Source organism: Panthera pardus, unplaced genomic scaffold, assembly GCF_024362965.1.
Source record: "Panthera pardus isolate Hobbes unplaced genomic scaffold, ASM2436296v1 HiC_scaffold_20, whole genome shotgun sequence".
In the NCBI taxonomy this organism is placed as follows: domain Eukaryota; kingdom Metazoa; phylum Chordata; class Mammalia; order Carnivora; family Felidae; genus Panthera; species Panthera pardus.
This window is the reverse complement of record NW_026526766.1, coordinates 56,320,588-56,338,523: the sequence shown is the minus strand read 5'-3', so window position 1 is coordinate 56,338,523 and position 17,936 is coordinate 56,320,588. Positions and strand designations below refer to the sequence as shown.

The window sequence follows — 17,936 nt, the reverse complement described above, 5'->3', positions numbered from 1 at the left end:
GTAAACAAGGGGAGCAAAAAGGCTGCAACTCCACAGCTCAATACCTGGCAGTGCTCTGGAGTAAAAGGTGAATCCCCAGGAACAGAGTGGAGGCTGGGAGGTTCTCAGACCACACAGGGAAAAGCAGTTCCACTGCTGGAAGGACATTTGGTAGAGGCTGTTGAAGCCACCTGGTCCCTGCAGACCCCAGAAGGCAGCCACATTCGCTGGTGCTGGGGCAAGGTCGTTAAGGGTGAAGCCTGGTGCCAGATGTGTGTTGCAGTTTTCCATAATCCCTGAAACACTGATGCTACACTGTCTCACGATCTTTTTTGGGGGCGGGCTGGCACCTGGCTGCAATCTTGGGGCACCGGCAGCAGCAGGGTCCAGCGGGCATTCCTGGGTGCAGCCAACATTCAGCCATTGCTCATTCAGCCATTGCTCAGTGAGACCCTCCCACAGAGGGGCGGGATGGATCAAAGCCACAGTCCTTCAGAAGTAAGGGGCCAAGGAAAACAGTCACATCTGAGACAAAACTTGGGGGAGAGGTACTGCCTGGGGCCTGGTCACAGAGAGTGGAAAAGCAGGGACTGGATGAGAGCTGAAGAGGAAGGATGGGTGTGTGACTGCTGATCTGGGAGAACAGTCTTGTGGCTGGGTGGCGCCATTTTCACCGCTCCTGCGCATGCGCATACGCACCTACAATCTCTGCAACAATCCACCCCAGTAGGCTAGCAGCGCCATCTAGTGGAGAGTGGAGCTGTTACACCAAGCTCTGCCGAACTGGGCCAACTTTGCTCTTCAAGAACACAAACCTCCACGCTGGCTTAAGTTATGGACTACAAAGAACTACATGGACTGACCTCTAGGGGAAAACAAAGCAATTTTAGTCCTACTTCAATCTATTAGCAGGTTCGTCTATTCAATTTTTTTCTCTTTTTCCTTTTACAATTCTTTTCTCTTTTCTTGAATACAGTAAGAGAAAAATTCATTTTTATTTTCAATTTTTATTAAAAATATCTTTATTTTAATTTTTACTACTTTAAGTTTTATTAGTCTTTAATCTTTATTACTATATTTTTTAATTTTGTGTAAATTTTTTCAAATTCTACTTTACTTCCATCATTTCATTTTAGTCTACTTCAGTGTATTCACCTTTTCAAATTTTCAAAAATTTCCTTCCTTTCTTTTTCATTTTTTCTTTTTAATTTCTTTTTTCTTGAATGCAGAAAGAGAAAAACTTCATTTTTACTTTCAATTTCTTTAAAAAATATTTTTATTTAATTTTTAGTACTATATTTTTCCTTTTTATGTTAATTTTTTCAAATCCTATCTTACTCCCATCATTTTATTTCAGTCTACTACAGTGTATTCACTTTTTCAAATTTTCAGAAGATTTCTTTCTTTTTTTTCTTTTTTTACCTTTTTTCTCCTTTTCATTTCTTTTCTTTTTTCTTAAATACAGAAAATGAAAAAATTCATATTTCTTTATAATTTTTATTAAAAATACTTTAATTTCTTATACTATATTGTCTACTTTTCTGTATATTTTTTCAAATTCTACTTTACCCATATCATCTCATTTTAGTCTACTTTAGTGTATTCATTTTATCAAAATCTCAAACAATGTCTTTTTTTTCTCCCCCCCCCTTTTTTTTTTAATTTCTCTAATCTGTCAAACCACTTTCAACATCCAGACCAAAACACACCTCGGATCTAGTATCATTTAAAGGATTTGTGTGTGTGTGTGTGTTTTTAATATTTAATTTATAATTTTAATATTTTTTAATATTAATTTTTTAAATTTCAATTTTTCTACCTCATTAATTCTTTTTCTCCCTTCAAAATGACAAAACGAGGGAATTCACCCCAAAAGAAAGAGCACAAAGAAACGACAGCCAGGGATTTAACCAACACAGATACTAGCAAGATGTCTGAACCAGAATTTAGAATCACGATAATAAGAATACTAGTTGGAAACGAAAATAGATTAAATCCCTTTCTGCAGAGATAAAAGAAATAAAAAATAGAATGAAATTAAAAATGCTATAACTGAGATGCAATCACGGATGGATGCAGCAGCAGCAAGGATGGATGAGGCAGAACAGAGAATCAACAATATAGAGGACAAACTTATAGAGAATGATGAAGCAGAAAAAAAGAGGGAGATTAAGGCAAAATAGCACGATTTAAGAATTAGAGATATCAGTGACTCACTAAAAACGAACACCATCAGAATCACAGGGGTCCCAGAAGAGGAAGAGAGAGAAAAAGGAGTGGAAGGGTTATGTGAGCAAATCATAGCGGAAAACTTTCCTAACCTGGGGAAAGACACAGACATCAAAATCCAGGAAGCACAGAGGACTCCCATTAGATTCAACAAAAACCAACCATCAACAAGGCATATCATAGTCAAATTCACAAAATACTCAGGCAAGGAAAGAATCATGAAAGCAGCAAGGGAAAAAGTCCCTAACCTACAAGGGAAGACAGATCAGGTTTGCAGCAGACCTATCCACAGAAACTTGGCAGGCCAGAAAGGAGTGGCAGGATATATTCACTGTGCTGAATCAGAAAAATATGCAGCCAAGAATTCTTTATCCAGCAAGGCTGTCATTCAAAATAGAAGGAGATTAAAAGTTTCCCAGACAAACAAAAATTAAAGGAGTTTGTGACCACTAAACCACTGTGACCACTGCAAGAAATTTTAAGGGGGACTCTCTGAGGGAAGAAAAGATGAAAAAAATATATATATATATATCTCTCAAAAGCAACAAAAGATTAGAAAGCACCAGAGACCACCACCAGAAACTCCAACTCTACAAGCATCATAATGGCAATAAATTCATATCTTTCAGTACTCACTCTAAAGGTCAATGGATTCAATGCTCCAATCAAAAGACATAGGGTAACAGAATGGATAAGAAAACAAGATCCATCTATATGCTGTTTACAAGAGACCCACTTTAGACCTAAAGACACCTACAGAGTGAAAATAAGGGGATGGAGAACTATCTATGAGGCAAATGGTCAACAAAAGAAAGCTGGAGTAGCCATACTTATATCAGATAATCTAGACTTTAAAATAAAGACTGTATCAAGAGATGCAGATAGGCATTATATCATAATCAAGGGGTCTATAGACCAAGAAGACCTAACAATTGTAAACATTTAGGCGCCAAATGTGGAAGTACCCAGATATATAGATCAATTAATCACAAACATAAAGAAACTCATCAATAGTAATACCATAATAGTAGGAGACTTCAACACCCCACTCACAGCAATGGACAGATCATCTAATCAAAAAATCAACAAGGAAACAATGGCTTGGAATGACACACTGGACCAGATGGACTTAACAGATATATTCAGATCATTTCATCCTAAAACAGCATAATATACATTCTTCTCCAGTGCACATGGAACGTTCTCCAGAATAGACCATATACTCAGACACAAATTAGCCCTAAGTAAGTACAAACGGAGCGAAACATACCGTGCATATCTTCAGACCACAACGCTATGAAACTTGAGATCAACCACAAGAAAATTTTGGAAAGGCAACAAATATTTGGAGACTGAAGAACATCCTACTAAAGAATGAATGGGCTAACCAAGAAGTTAAAGAGGAAATTAAAAAGTATATGGAAGTCAATGAAAATGATAGCACCACAACCCAAAACCTCTGGGACGCAGCAAAGGCGGTCATAAGAGGAAAGTATATAGCAATCCAGGCCTTCCTAAAGAAGGAAGAAAGATCTCAGATACACAACCTAACCTTATGCCTTAAGGAGCTGGAAAAAGAACAGCAAATAAAACCCAAAACCAGCAGAAGACAGGAAATAATAAAGATTAGAGCAGAAATTAATGCTATCGAAACAACAACAACAAAAAAACAGTAGAACTGATCAACGAAACCAGAAGCTGGTTCTTTGAAAGAGTTAACAAAATTGATAAACCACTAGCCAGTTTGATCAAAAATAAAAAGGCAAGGATCCAAATAAATAAAATCACGAATGAAAGAGGAGAGATCACAACCAACACAGCAGAAATAAAAACAATAATAAGAGAATATTATGAGCAATTGTATGCCAATAAAATGGGCAATCTGGAAGAAATGGACACATTCCTAGAAATATATACACCCAAAACTGAAATAGGAAGAAAGTAGAAATTTTGAACAGACCTATAACCAGTAAAGAAATTGAATTAGTAATCAAAAATCTTCCAAAAAAGAAGAGTCCAGGCCAGATGGCTTTCCAGGGCAATTTCACCAAACATTTAAGGAAGAGCTAACACCTATTCTCTTGAAGCTGTTCCAAAAAAAAGAAATGGAAGGAAAACTTCCAAACTCTTTCTATGAAGCCAGCATTACCTTGATTCCAAAACCACAGAGACCCCACTAAAAAGGAGAATGAACAATATCCCTGATAAGTATGGATGCAAAAATCCTCAACAAGACATTAGTCAACCGGATCCAACAATACATTAAAAAAATTATTCACCACGACCAAGCAGGATTTATACCTGGGATGCAGGCCTGGTTCAATATCCACAAACAATCAATGTGACTCATCACATCAATAAAAGAAAGGACAGGAACAACATGACCCTCTCAATAGATGGAGAGAAAGAATCTGACAAAATACAGCATCCTTTCTTGATAAAAAAACCCTCAAGAAAGTAGGGAAAGAAGGAGCATACCTCGAGATCATAAAAGCCATATCTGAAAGACCCACCGCTAATATCATCCTCAATGAGGAAAAACTGAGAGCTCTCCCCCTAAGGTCAAGAACAAGACAGGGATGTCCACTCTCACCACTGTTATTCAACATAGCATTGGAAGTCTTAGCCTCAGCAATCAGACAACACAAATAAATAAAAGGAATCCAAATAGGCCGGAAGGATGTCAAACGTTCACTCTTCACAGATGAAATGATACTCTATATGGAAAACCCAAAAGATTCTGCCAAAAAACTGCTAGGACTGATCCATGAATTCAGCAAAGTCGCTGGATATGAAATCAATGCACTTAAATTGGTTGCATTCCAGGGCACCTGGGTCACTCAGTTGGTTAATCGTCTGACTTCGGCTCAGGTCATGATCTCACAGCTCATGAGTTCAAGCCCCATGTCAGACTCTGTGTTGACTGCTCAGAGCCTGAAGCCTGCTTCGGATTCTGTGTCTCCCTCTCTCTCTGCCACCGTCAAAGCTCACACTCTGTCTCTTTCTCTCTCCAAAAATAAACATTAAAAAAAAGATATCAGTTGCATTCCTATACACCAATAATGAAGAATAGAAAGAGAAATCAAGGAATGGATCCCATTTACAATTGCACCCCAAACCAGAAAATACCTAAGAATAAATCTAACCAAAGAGGTGAAAAATCTATACACTGAAAACTATAGAAAGCTGATGAAAGAAATTAAAGAAGACACACAAAAAAATGGAAAAAGATTCCATGCTCCTGGTAGGAAGAACAAATATTGTTAAAATGTCAATACTACCCAAAGCAATCTACGTATTCAATGTAATCCCTATCAAAATAACACCAACATTCTTCACAGAGCTAGAACAAACAATCCTAAAATTTGTAAGGAACCAGAAAAGACCCCGAATAGCCAAAGCAATCTGGAAAAAGAAAACCAAAGCAGGAGGCACACAATCCCAGACTTCAAGCTGTATTACAAAGTTGTGATTATCAAGACAGTATGGTACTGGCACAAAAACAGACACTCAGATCAATGGAACAGAATAGAGAACCCACAAATGGACCCATAAACGTATGGCCAACTAATCTTTGACAAAGCAGGAAGGAGTATCCAATGGAATAGACAGTCTCTTCAGCAAGTGGTGCTGGGAAACCTGGACAGTGACACGCAGAAAAATGAACTTGGACCACTTTCTTATATTGTACCCAAAAATAAACTCAAAATGGATGAAAGACCTCAATGTAAGACAGGAATCCATCAAAACCCTTGAGGAGAAAGCGGGCAAAAACCTCTTTGACCTCGGCCACACCAACTTTTTACTCAACACGTCTCTGGAGGCCAGGGAAACCAAAGCCAAAATGAACTATTGGGACCTCATCAAAATAAAAATTTCTGCACTGCAAAGGAAACAATCAGCAAAACTAAAAGGCAACTGATGGAATGGGAGAAGATATTTGCAAATTATATATATATATATATATATATATATATATATATACACACACATACATACACACACACACACACAAAATGGAGTATTACTTGGAAATCAAAAAGAATGAAATCTTGCCATTCTCAACTATGTGGATGGAACTTCAGGGTATTATGCTAAGTGAAATTAGTCAGAGAAAGGAAAATATCATATGACTTCACTCATATGAGGACTTTAAGATATAAAACAGATGAACATAAGGTAAGGGAAACAAAAATAATATAAAAACAGGGAGGGGGACAAAACAGAAGAGACTCACAAATATGGAGAACAAACTGAGGGTTATGGGAGGGATTGTGGGAGGGGGGATGGGCTAAAAGGGTAAGAGGCATTAAGGAATCTACTCCTGTAATCATTGTTGCACTATATGATAACTAACTTGAATGTAAATTAAAAAAAAAAAAAAAGAACACCTCATCACAGTGCTTTTGGAGCCTATTCTTAGCCAGAGTGATTCAGCATGCTATTTTTAGTTTCCATCTCCATTCACCCTTGTTTATCCAGTACTGCAGCACTGGCTTCAGTCATCCCAGGAAAATATGGCCAAAATAACTGAGTTATTTTGGGGTTTCCAAGGACTGAAACTGAGTCTTCTTGGACTTACCTCAAGAGAATGAGGCATCTAGGAGATCTTGCTACTGCTTAGTATTTAATGAAAGCCCACAAAGCTCTAACATACATGGGGACAAATTATGTCATAATCTTTAGTCTCTGGGGAACCTGGATGAATCTTCATGAAAAGCTACAGTTCTGATTCCCACAGAAGCAGAGCAACAGTTAAGGAACATCCCATGTAAGTGACTGGCTGGTATGACTGCACTTAGCAGGCAGAACTTTACAGCAAGATGGAGAGGCACTCCCTGTTCTCTGCTCTGGACCCATGAAGCAAAGATTCAATCCTATTTAATGCACTCATTACACCCTGTTTATCAGCATTTATCTGCTGATACTACAAACATTTGTTGAGTGCAACCTAGTATGTATCAGGCACACATAAGCCTCATAATAAATGGTAAAATAAACAAACAAAACCTCACTCGGGCTGTAGAATGCAGTATGAGTATGTGTGTGTAGCATGCATAAGTGGAAGACCTTTTTAAAAAGGTGTTCATAAGCTACATCTTGAAAGATGAGTAAGAGTTTCTGCAATGGATAAAGAACAATCATTCCAGAAGGAAGTAAATGCACACAGAAAGGTAGGCATATAGATGTAAAGAGACCCATTGTGGCTCAGATAGTATGAAACCAGACTGGATGCTGGGTAGAAATAGGCAAGGAAACCTACTTTCACATAGAATTATTTATCATTAGTCCAAGGAATTGACTGGAAATAGCATGGTTAAAATTTTTAGAAGGAAATACTCTATGACCTTGGATTTCAGGAATTAAAAATGAACTGACCTAGAAAACTGAATTTCCTGAGGCTAGTGTGGTAGGTAGCCTCTCAGATGGCTCCTGTGGAGCCCTGCCTCCTGATACCCATGGCATTGTATAATCCCCTCCTGAGTACCTTGCTTCTGACCAATAGATTATAGCAGCATTGAGGGGTATCACCTTCCATGATTAGGTGACAAAAGATTATTACTTCCATCTTGCTAGCCAGCTCTCTCTATTGCCTTCTTAATGTGCACACTTTTATGAATTAAACTGTCATACTGGAGAGGCCCACATGCTGAAGTACTGAAGGTGACCTGTGGCACACAACTAGTGGGGAACTAAAGCTCTAAGTCCAAAAGAGCCTGATGAATTAAATTCTTCCAACAACCACTGAATGAGCTTGGAAGCAGGTCTATGGTTGAAACTTTGGATGAGACTGCAGACTCTTGGCTGACACCTCGATTTTGACCTTATGAGAGACCATGAGGCAGAGAATCCAGCTAAGCGATTCCTGACCCATAGATACCATGAGATAATAAATAGTGCTGTTGGAACTGGCTAAGTTTTAGGTTAATTCGTTATGCAGCAATAGTAATAAAAACTCTGATAAGTTCCAGGACTTTCAATGTATGCACTGCAATAAGGTAAAGGCCCTGGGACACAAACATTCCTGTCCCTCACCAATTCTCTGGTGAAGTGTGTGTTTAAGTCCTTTCCTCTTTTTTAAAATTGGGTTTTTTTGGGTGGGAAAAATTGAGTTGCTTGCTTTCTTATTATTGAGTTTAAGAGTTCTTTATATGGGGGGAGGAGCCAAGATGGCAGAAGAGCATGGAAGTCTTTTGTGTGTCTCATGTCCATGAAATACAGCTAGACCAACACTAAACCATCCTACACACCTAGAAAACTGATTGGAGGATTAACACAACAATCTGCACAACCTGAACCACAGAATTCAGCAGGTACGCATTATGGAGAGCCAAACTTGGGGAGCAAGAAGCCACGAAAGATAGGGAACCACTTTTGTGGGTGGTGAGGACAGAGACTGGGGGCAGGGCAGGCGGCGGGGGAGAATATGGGAAAAGCACCCTTCCCCAAAAGCAGCTGGAGAGAAAGTGGAAAATTGGAAACAGCTGCAGGGACTAAACTAAAAAGGGATAAAGGAGAAAGGAGAGGGTTTAAATTCCATTAAGACTGTAAACAAGGGGAGCACAAAGGCTGCAACTCTGCAGCTCAATACCTGGCGGTGCTCTGGTGGGAAGGGTGAATCCCCAGGAACACAGTGGGGTCCAGCAGGTTCTCAGGCCACACGGGGAAAAGCAGTTCCACTGATGGAAGGACATTTGGTAGAGACTGTTGAAGCCACCTGGTCCCAGCAGACCCCAAAAGGTGGCCACATTCACTGGTGCTGGGGCAAGGTCATTAAGGGTGAAGCCTGGTGCCAGATGTGTGTTGTGATTTTCCATAATCCATGAAACGCTGCTGCTACACTGTCTGGCAAACATTTTCTTGGGTGGGCTGGCACCTGGCCAGAGTCTCGGGGCACCGGCAACAACAGGGTCCAGCGGGCGTTCCTGGGTACAGCCGATATTCAGCCATTGCTCAGTGAGACCCTCCCACAGAGGGGTGGAACGGGTCAAAGCCGCAGTCCTTCAGAAGTAAGGGGCCAGGGAAAACAGCCACATCTGAGACAAAACTTGGGAGAGAGTTACTGCCTGGGGCCTGGTCACAAACAGTGAAAAAGCAGGGAGTGGATGAGAGCTGAAGACAGAGGACTGGTGCCTGACTGCTGATCCAGGAGAACAGACTGGGGTAGCTGGGTGGGACCAGTTTCACCGCTCCCGCGCATGTGCATACGCACCTACAAGCGCTGCAACAATCCACCCCAGTAGGCTACCAGCGCCATCTAGTGGAGAACAGAGCTGTTACACTGAGCTCCACCCCACTGGGCCAACTTCGCTCTTCAAGAACACAAACCTCACCACCAGCTTAGTTTATGGACTATAAAGAGCTACATAGATTGACTTCTAGGGGGAAATGAAGCAATTTCAGTCCTACTTCTATCTGTTGGCAGGTTTATTGATTCAATTTTCTTTCTTTTTTCTTTTTCTCTTTTACAATTCTTTTCTTTTTCTTGAATACAGAAAAATTCATTTTTATTTTCAATTTTTAGTAAAAATATCTTTGTTTAATTTTTATTACTATATTTTTTACTTTTGTGTAAATTTTTTCAAATTCTACTTTACCTCCATCATTTTATTTTAGTCTACTTCAGTGTATTCACCTTTTCAAATTTTCAATTTCCTTTTTTCTTTTTCTTTTTTTCTTTTTCATTTCTTTTCTTTTTCTTGAATGCAGAAAAAGAAAAACTTCATTTTTACCTTCAATTTCTATTAAAGATATTCTTATTTAATTTTCATTACTATATTATTTGCTTTTATGTAACTTTTTTCAAATTCTATTTTACTTCCATCATGTTATTTTAGTCTACTGCAGTGTATTCACTTTTTCAAATTTTCAAATGATTTCTTTTCTTTTTTATTCTCTCTTTTTGTCTCTTTTTTCTTTTTCATTTCTTGTTTCTTAAATACAGAAAATGAAAAAATTCATATTTATTTTTAATTTTTATTAAAAATATTTTTCTTTAGTTTTTTTCTACTATATTCTTTACTTTTGTGTATATTTTTTCAAATTCTATTTTACCCCATCATCTCATTTCAGTCTACTTTAGTGTATTCATTTTTTTCAAATTCTCAAACGATTTCCTTTTTTTCTCCCCCCCCCCCCCCCGTTTTTCTCTAATCTGTCAAACCACTTTCAACACCCAGACCAAAATACACCTAGGATCTAGCATCATCTATTCAATTCTTGTAAAATCGAGTTTTAAAATCCAGTAAAGAAATGGGAAAAAGACATGAATAGACATTTCTCCAAAGAAGACATACAGATGGCCAAACAACACATAAAAAATGCTCAAGTTCACCCATCATCAGGGAAATATAAATCAAAACCACAATGAGATACCATCTCACACCTGTCCAAATGGTCAACATTAATGTCAGGCAACAACAGATGTTGGCGAGGATGTGGAGAAAGAGGATCTCTTTTGCACTGCTGGTAGGAATGCAAACTGGTGCAGCCACCCTGGAAAACAGAATGGAGGTTCCTCAAAAAATTAAAAATAGAACTACCCTACGACCCAGTAATTGCACTACTAAGTATTTATCCATGGGATTCAGGTGTGCTGTTTCAAAGGGACACATGCACCCCCATGTTTATTTTTTTAAATATGTTTAACGTTTATTTATTATTGGCAGACAGAGAGAGACAGAGCATGAGCATGGGAGGCGCAGAGAGAGGGGAAGACACAGAATCCGAAGCAGGCTCCAGGCTCCAAGCTGTCAGCACAGAGCCTGACGCTGGGTTCGAACTCACAAACTGCAAGATCATGACCTGAGCTGAAGTCGGACGCTCAACCAACTGAGCCACCCAGGCGCTCCTGCACTCCCATGTTTATAGCAGCACTATCAACAATAGCCAAAGTATGGTAAGAGCCCAAATGTCCATTGATGGATGAATGGATAAAGAAGATGTGGTATGTATGTATGTGTGTATATATATACACACACACACACACACACACACACACACACACAATGGAGTATTACTCGGCAATCAAAAAGAATGACAACTTGCCATTTGCAACTATGTGGATGGAACTGGAGGGTATTATGCTAAGTGAAATTAGCCAGTCAGAGAAAGAGAAATATCTATGACTTCCCTCATATGATGACTTTAAATACAAAACAGATGAACATAATAAGGGAAGGGAAACAATATAAAAACTGGGAGGAGGACAAAGCACAAGAGACTCATAAATATTGAGAACAAACAAAGGGTTACTGGAGGAGGTATGGGAGGGGAGATGGGCTAAATGGGTAAGGGGCATTAAGGAATCTACTCCTGAAATCATTGTTGCACTATATGCTAATTTAGATGTCAATTAAAAAATTGGGGGGGGGGGAATGCAAGCTGGTGCAGCTGCTCTGGAAAACAGTATGGGGTTTCCTCAAAAACTAAAAGTAGAACTACCCTATGACCCAGAAATTGCACCACCAGGCATTTATCCATGGGATACAGGTGTGCTGTTTTGAAGGGACAAATGTACCCCCATGTTTATAGCAGCACTATCAACAATAGCCAAAGTATGGAAAGAGCCCAAATGTCCATCGATGGATGGGTAAAGACGATGTGATATATATATATATATATATATATATATATATATATATATATATATGTATATACACACACACACACACACACACACACACACACACACAATGAAGAATCAAAAAGAATGAAATCATGTCATTTGCAACTACGTGGATAGAACTGGAGGGTATTATGCTAAGTGAAATTAGTCAGTCAGAGAAAAACAAAAATCATATGACTTCACTCATATGAGACAAAACAGATGAACATAAGGGAATGGAAACAAAAATAATGTAAAAGCAGGGAGGGGGACAAAAGAGAAGCGACTCATAAATATGGAGAACAAACTGAGGTTTACTGGAGGGGCTGTGGGAGGGGGGATGGGCTAAATGGGTAAGGGGCACTAAGGAATTTACTCCTGAAATCATTGTTGCACTACATGCTAACTAATTTGGATTTAATTTTAAAACATAAAAAATAAAATTAAAAAAATAAAATTAAAAAATATATATGTATAAGTAAAATGTATGACAATAATACCAACAGGCATGGAATGGAGAAATAGAAATATACTATTATAAAGTTCTCATACATGAAGTGGTATAATATCACTTGAAGGTAGTTGGTAATAAGTTTAGAGTTAAACTGTAAACCCTAACAAAGCCACCAAAATAACAAAAACATATTTATAGAAAATCAAATGAGATAAAATGGAATCACAGAAAACACTGAATTCAAAAGAAGGCAGAAGAAAAGAGGGAAAATGGAACAAAGAACACAGAAAATGAATAGCAAGATGATAAACTTAAGCCCAACCATATAAATAATAACAATCCCAATAAAAAAGCAGAGGTTGTGTGATTGACAAAGCAAGACAGAATTGTTATCTGCCTATAAGAAACAAAATTTAAATATAAAGATGCAAATCTGTTAAAAGGATAGAAAAAGATATACTGTGCTAATCCTAATAAAAATAAAGCTGCAGTGGCCATATTAATATTAGATAAAGATTTCAGAACAAAGAGATGGCCAGAGATGAAAGTCATTTCATAGTGATAAATGAGTTAATTAATCAAGAGAACATAACAATCCTAAACATTTATGCTCCTAATAACACAGCTACAAGATAAGTAAAAAAAGGACTGAAGGAGAAATAAATCTGTTATATTCAGAGATTTCAGTAACCATTTCTCAATAACTGATAGAATAACTAAAGGAAAGTCAATAAAATATAAAAGCCTTGAACAATGCTACCAATTAATATAAATGGCATTTATAGGAACATTTCACCCATTAACAGCAGAATACATGTTTTCTTGAAGTGCACATGAAAGATTTACCAAAATAGAAAATATTCTGTCATAATGAAAATCTCAATAAATTTAAAAGAATTCGAGTTCTACAAAATATGTTCTCTGAACTCCCTTCAGATGTAACTTGAATCGATCTTCTGCATGATATATCATAGTGAAACTGGCAAAATACAAGGATAAAGAGAAAATTCTGAAAGCAGCAAGGGATAAACGTGCTCTAACATATAAAGGGAGACCTATAAGACTCGTGACCAATCTCTCTTCTGAAACTTGGCAGGCCAGAAAGGAATGGCAGGAGATCTTCAATGTGATGAACAGGAAAAATATGCAGCCGAGAATCCTTTATCCAGCAAGTCTGTCATTTAGAATAGGAGAGATAGGAGAGATAAAGGTCTTCCCAAACAAACAAAAACTGAAGGAATTCATCACCACTAAACCAGTCCTGCAAGAGATCCTAAAGGGGATCCTGAGAGACAAAGTACCAGAGACATCGCTACAAGCATAAAACATACAGACATCACAATGACTCTAAACCCATATCTTTCTATAATAACACTGAATGTAAATGGACTAAATGTGCCAACCAAAAGACATAGGGTATCAGAATGGATAAAAAACAAGACCCATCTATTTGCTGTCTACAAGAGACTCATTTTAGACCTGAGGACACCTTCAGATTGAGAGTGAGGGGATGGAGAACTAATTATCATGCTACTAGAAGTCAAAAGAAAGCTGGAGTAGCCATACTTATATCAGACAAACTAGACTTTAAATTAAAGGCTGTAACAACATATGAAGAAGGGCATTATATAATAATTACAGGGTCTATCCATCAGGAAGAGCTAACAATTATAAATGTCTGTGTGCTGAATACGGGAGCCCCCAAATATATAAAACAATTAATCACAAACATAAGCAACCTTATTGATAAGAATGTGGTAATTGCAGGAGACTTTAACACTCCACTTACAGAAATGGATAGATCATCTAGACACACGGTCAATAAAGAAACAAGGGCCCTGAATGATACATTGGATCAGATGGACTTGACAGATATATTTAGAACTCTGCATTCCAAAGCAACAGAATATACTTTCTTCTTGAGTGCACATGGAACATTCTCCAAGATAGATCACATACTGGGTCACAAAACAGCCCTTCATAAGTATACAAGAATTGAGATCATACCATGCATACTTTCAGACCACAATGCTATGAAGCTTGAAATCAACCACAGGGAAAAGTCTGGAAAACCTCCAAAAGCATGGAGGTTAAAGAACACCCTACTAAAGAATGAGTGGGTCAACCAGGTAATTAGAGAAGAAACTAAAAAATATATGGAAATAAACGAAAATGAAAATACAACAATCCAAACGCTTTGGGATGCAGCAAAGGCAGTCCTGAGAGGAAAATACATTGCAATCCAGGCCTATCTCAAGAAACAAGAAAAATCCCAAATACAAAATCTAACAGCACACCTAAAGGAAATAGAAGCAGAACAGCAAAGGCAGCCTAAACCCAGCAGAAGAAAAGAAATAATAAATATCAGAGCAGAAATAAACAATATAGAATCTAAAAAAACTGTAGAGCAGATCAACGAAACCAAGAGTTGGTTTTTTGAAAAAGTAAACAAAATTGACAAACCTCTAGCCAGGCTTCTCAAAAAGAAAAGGGAGATGACCCAAATAGATAAAATCATGAATTAAAATGGAATTATTACAACCAATCCCTCAGAAATACAAGCAATTATCAGGGAATACTATGAAAAATTATATGCCAACAAACTGGACAACCTGGAAGTAATGGACAAATTCCTAAACACCCATACCCTTCCAAAATTCAATCAGGAGGAAATAGAAAGCTTGAACAGACCCATAACCAGCGAAGAAATTGAATCAGTTATCAAAAATCTCCCAACAAATAAGAGTCCAGGACCAGATGGCTTCCCAGGGGAGTTCTACCAGATGTTTAAAGCAGAAATAATACCTATCCTTCTCAAGCTATTCCAAAAAATAGAAAGGGAAGGAAAACTTCCAGACTCATTCTATGAAGCCAGTATTACTTTGATTCCTAAACCAGACAGAGACCCAGCAAAAAAAGAGAACTACAGGCCAATATCCCTGATGAATATGGATGCAAAAACTCTCAATAAGATACTAGCAAATAGAATTCAACAGCATATAAGAAGAATTATTCACCATGATCAAGTGGGATTCATTCCTGGGATGCAGGGCTGGTTCAACATTCGCAAATCAATCAATGTGATACATCACATTAATAAAAGAAAAGATAAGAACCATATGATCCTGTCAATCGATGCAGAAAAGGCATCTGACAAAATTCAGCAAACTTTCTTAATAAAAACCCTCGAGAAAGTCGGGATAGAAGGAACATACTTAAAGATCAAAAAGCCATTTATGAAAAGCCCACAGCTAACATCATCCTCAATGGGGAAAAACTGAGAGCTTTTTCCCTGAGATCAGGAACACGACAGGGATGTCCACTCTCACCGCTGTTGTTTAACACAGCGTTGGAAGTTCTAGCATCAGCAATCAGACAACAAAAGGAAATCAAAGGCATCAAAATTGGCAAAAACGAAGTCAAGCTTTCACTTTTTGCAGATGACATGATATTATACATGGAAAATCCGATAGACCCCACCAAAAGTCTGCTAGAACTGATACATGAATTCAGCAAAGTCGCAGGATACAAAATCAATGTACAGAAATCAGTTGCATTCTTATACACTAACAATGAAGCAACAAAAAGACAAATAAAGAAACTGATCCCATTCACAATTGCACCAAGAAGCATAAAATACCTAGGAATAAATCTAACCAAAGATGTAAAAGATCTGTATGCTGAAAACTATAGAAAGCTTATGAAGGAAATTGAAGAAGATATGAAGAAATGGAAAAACATTCCGTGCTCATGGATTGGAAGAATATTGTCAAAATGTCAATACTACCCAAAGCTATCTACACATTCAATGCAATCCCAATCAAAATTGCACTAGCATTCTTCTCGAAGCTAGAACAAGCAATCCTAAAATTCATATGGAACCACAAAAGGGCCCGAATAGCCAAAGTAATTTTGAAGAAGAAGACCAAAGCAGGAGGCATCACAATCCCAGACTTTAGCCTCTACTACAAAGCTGTAATCATTAAGACAGCATGCTATTGGCACAAAAACAGACACATAGACCAATGGAATAGAATAGAAACCCCAGAACTAGACCCACAAACGTATGGCCAACTCATCTTTGACAAAGCAGGAAAGAACATCCAATGGAAAAAAGACAGTCTCTTTAACAAATGGTGCTGGGAGAACTGGACAGCAACATGCAGAAGGTTGAAACTAGACCACTTTCTCACACCATTCACAAAAACAAACTCAAAATGGATAAAGGACCTGAATGTAAGACAGGAAACCATCAAAACCCTAGAGGAGAAAGCAGGAAAAGACCTCTCTGACCTCAGCCGTAGCAATTTCTTACTTGACACATCCCCAAAGGCAAGGGAATTAAAAGCAAAAATGAACTGGGACCTTATGAAGATAAAAAGCTCCTGCACAGCAAAGGAAACAACCAACAAAACTAAAAGGCAACCAACGGAATGGGAAAAGATATTTGCAAATGACATATCGGACAAAGGGCTAGTATCCAAAATCTATAAAGAACTCACCAAACTCCACACCCGAAAAACAAATAACCCAGTGAAGAAATGGGCAGAAGACATGAATAGACACTTCTCTAAAGAAGACATCCAGATGGCCAACAGGCACATGAAAAGATGCTCAATGTCGCTCCTCATCAGGGAAATACAAATCAAAACCACACTCAGATATCACCTCACACCAGTCAGAGTGGCCAAAATGAACAAATCAGGAGACTATAGATGCTGGAGAGGATGTGGAGAAACGGGAACCCTCTTGCACTGTTGGTGGGAATGCAAATTGGTGCGGCCACTCTGGAAAATAGTGTGGAGGTTCCTCAAAAAATTAAAAATAGACCTACCCTATGACCCAGCAATAGCACTGCTAGGAATTTACCCAAGGGATACAGAAGTACTGATGCATAGGGGCACTTGTACCCCAATGTTTATAGCAGCACTCTCAACAATAGCCAAATTATGGAAAGAGCCTAAATGTCCATCAACTGATGAATGGATAAAGAAATTGTGGTTTATATACACAGTGGAGTACTACGTGGCAATGAGAAAGAATGAAATATGGCCCTTTGTAGCAACGTGGATGGAACTAGAGAGTGTTATGCTAAGTGAAATAAGCCATACAGAGAAAGACAGATACCATATGGTTTCACTCTTATGTGGATCCTGAGAAACTTAACAGAAACCCATGGGGGAGGGGAAGGAAAAAAAAAAGAGGTTAGAGTGGGAGAGAGCCAAAGCATAAGAGACTGTTAAAAACTGAGAACAAACTGAGGGTTGATGGGGGGTGGGAGGGAGGAGAGGGTGGGTGATGGGTATTGAGGAGGGCACCTTTTGGGATGAGCACTGGGTGTTGTATGGAAACCAATTTGACAGTAAATTTCATATATTAAAAAAATAAATAAGTAAATAAATAAACATTAAAAAAAAACAAAAAAAAAACTGAGAACAAACTGAGGGTTGATGGGGGTGGGAGGGAGGGGAGGGTTGGTGATGGGTATTGAGGAGGGCACCTTTTGGGATGAGCACTGGGTGTTGTATGGAAACCAATTTGACAGTAAATTTCATATATTAAAAAAATAAATAAGTAAATAAATAAACATTAAAAAAAAAACAAAAAAAAAAACAGAACAAACTGAGGGTTGATGGGGGTGGGAGGGAGGGGAGGGTTGGTGATGGG

At 38.2% G+C, this 17,936-nt stretch overlaps 1 long non-coding RNA gene across 4 annotated transcripts in view; it reads right to left on the bottom strand.

Annotated features, from left to right (window-relative positions):
• LOC128778606 (uncharacterized) overlaps nt 1-17,936 on the bottom strand; it is a 136,273-nt gene that overhangs the window by 81,302 nt on the left and 37,035 nt on the right. The window contains exon 1 of one of the 4 annotated variants that reach the window (XR_008424240.1): nt 10,595-10,823. The exons of 1 other annotated variant lie outside the window; for it this stretch is intronic. This is a non-coding gene — a long non-coding RNA (uncharacterized LOC128778606). Of the gene's footprint in view, nt 1-44; nt 936-8,800; nt 9,668-10,594; nt 10,824-17,936 lie in introns of those variants that run through there. 2 more of the 4 variants (XR_008424238.1, XR_008424239.1) reach the window with 2 other exon arrangements.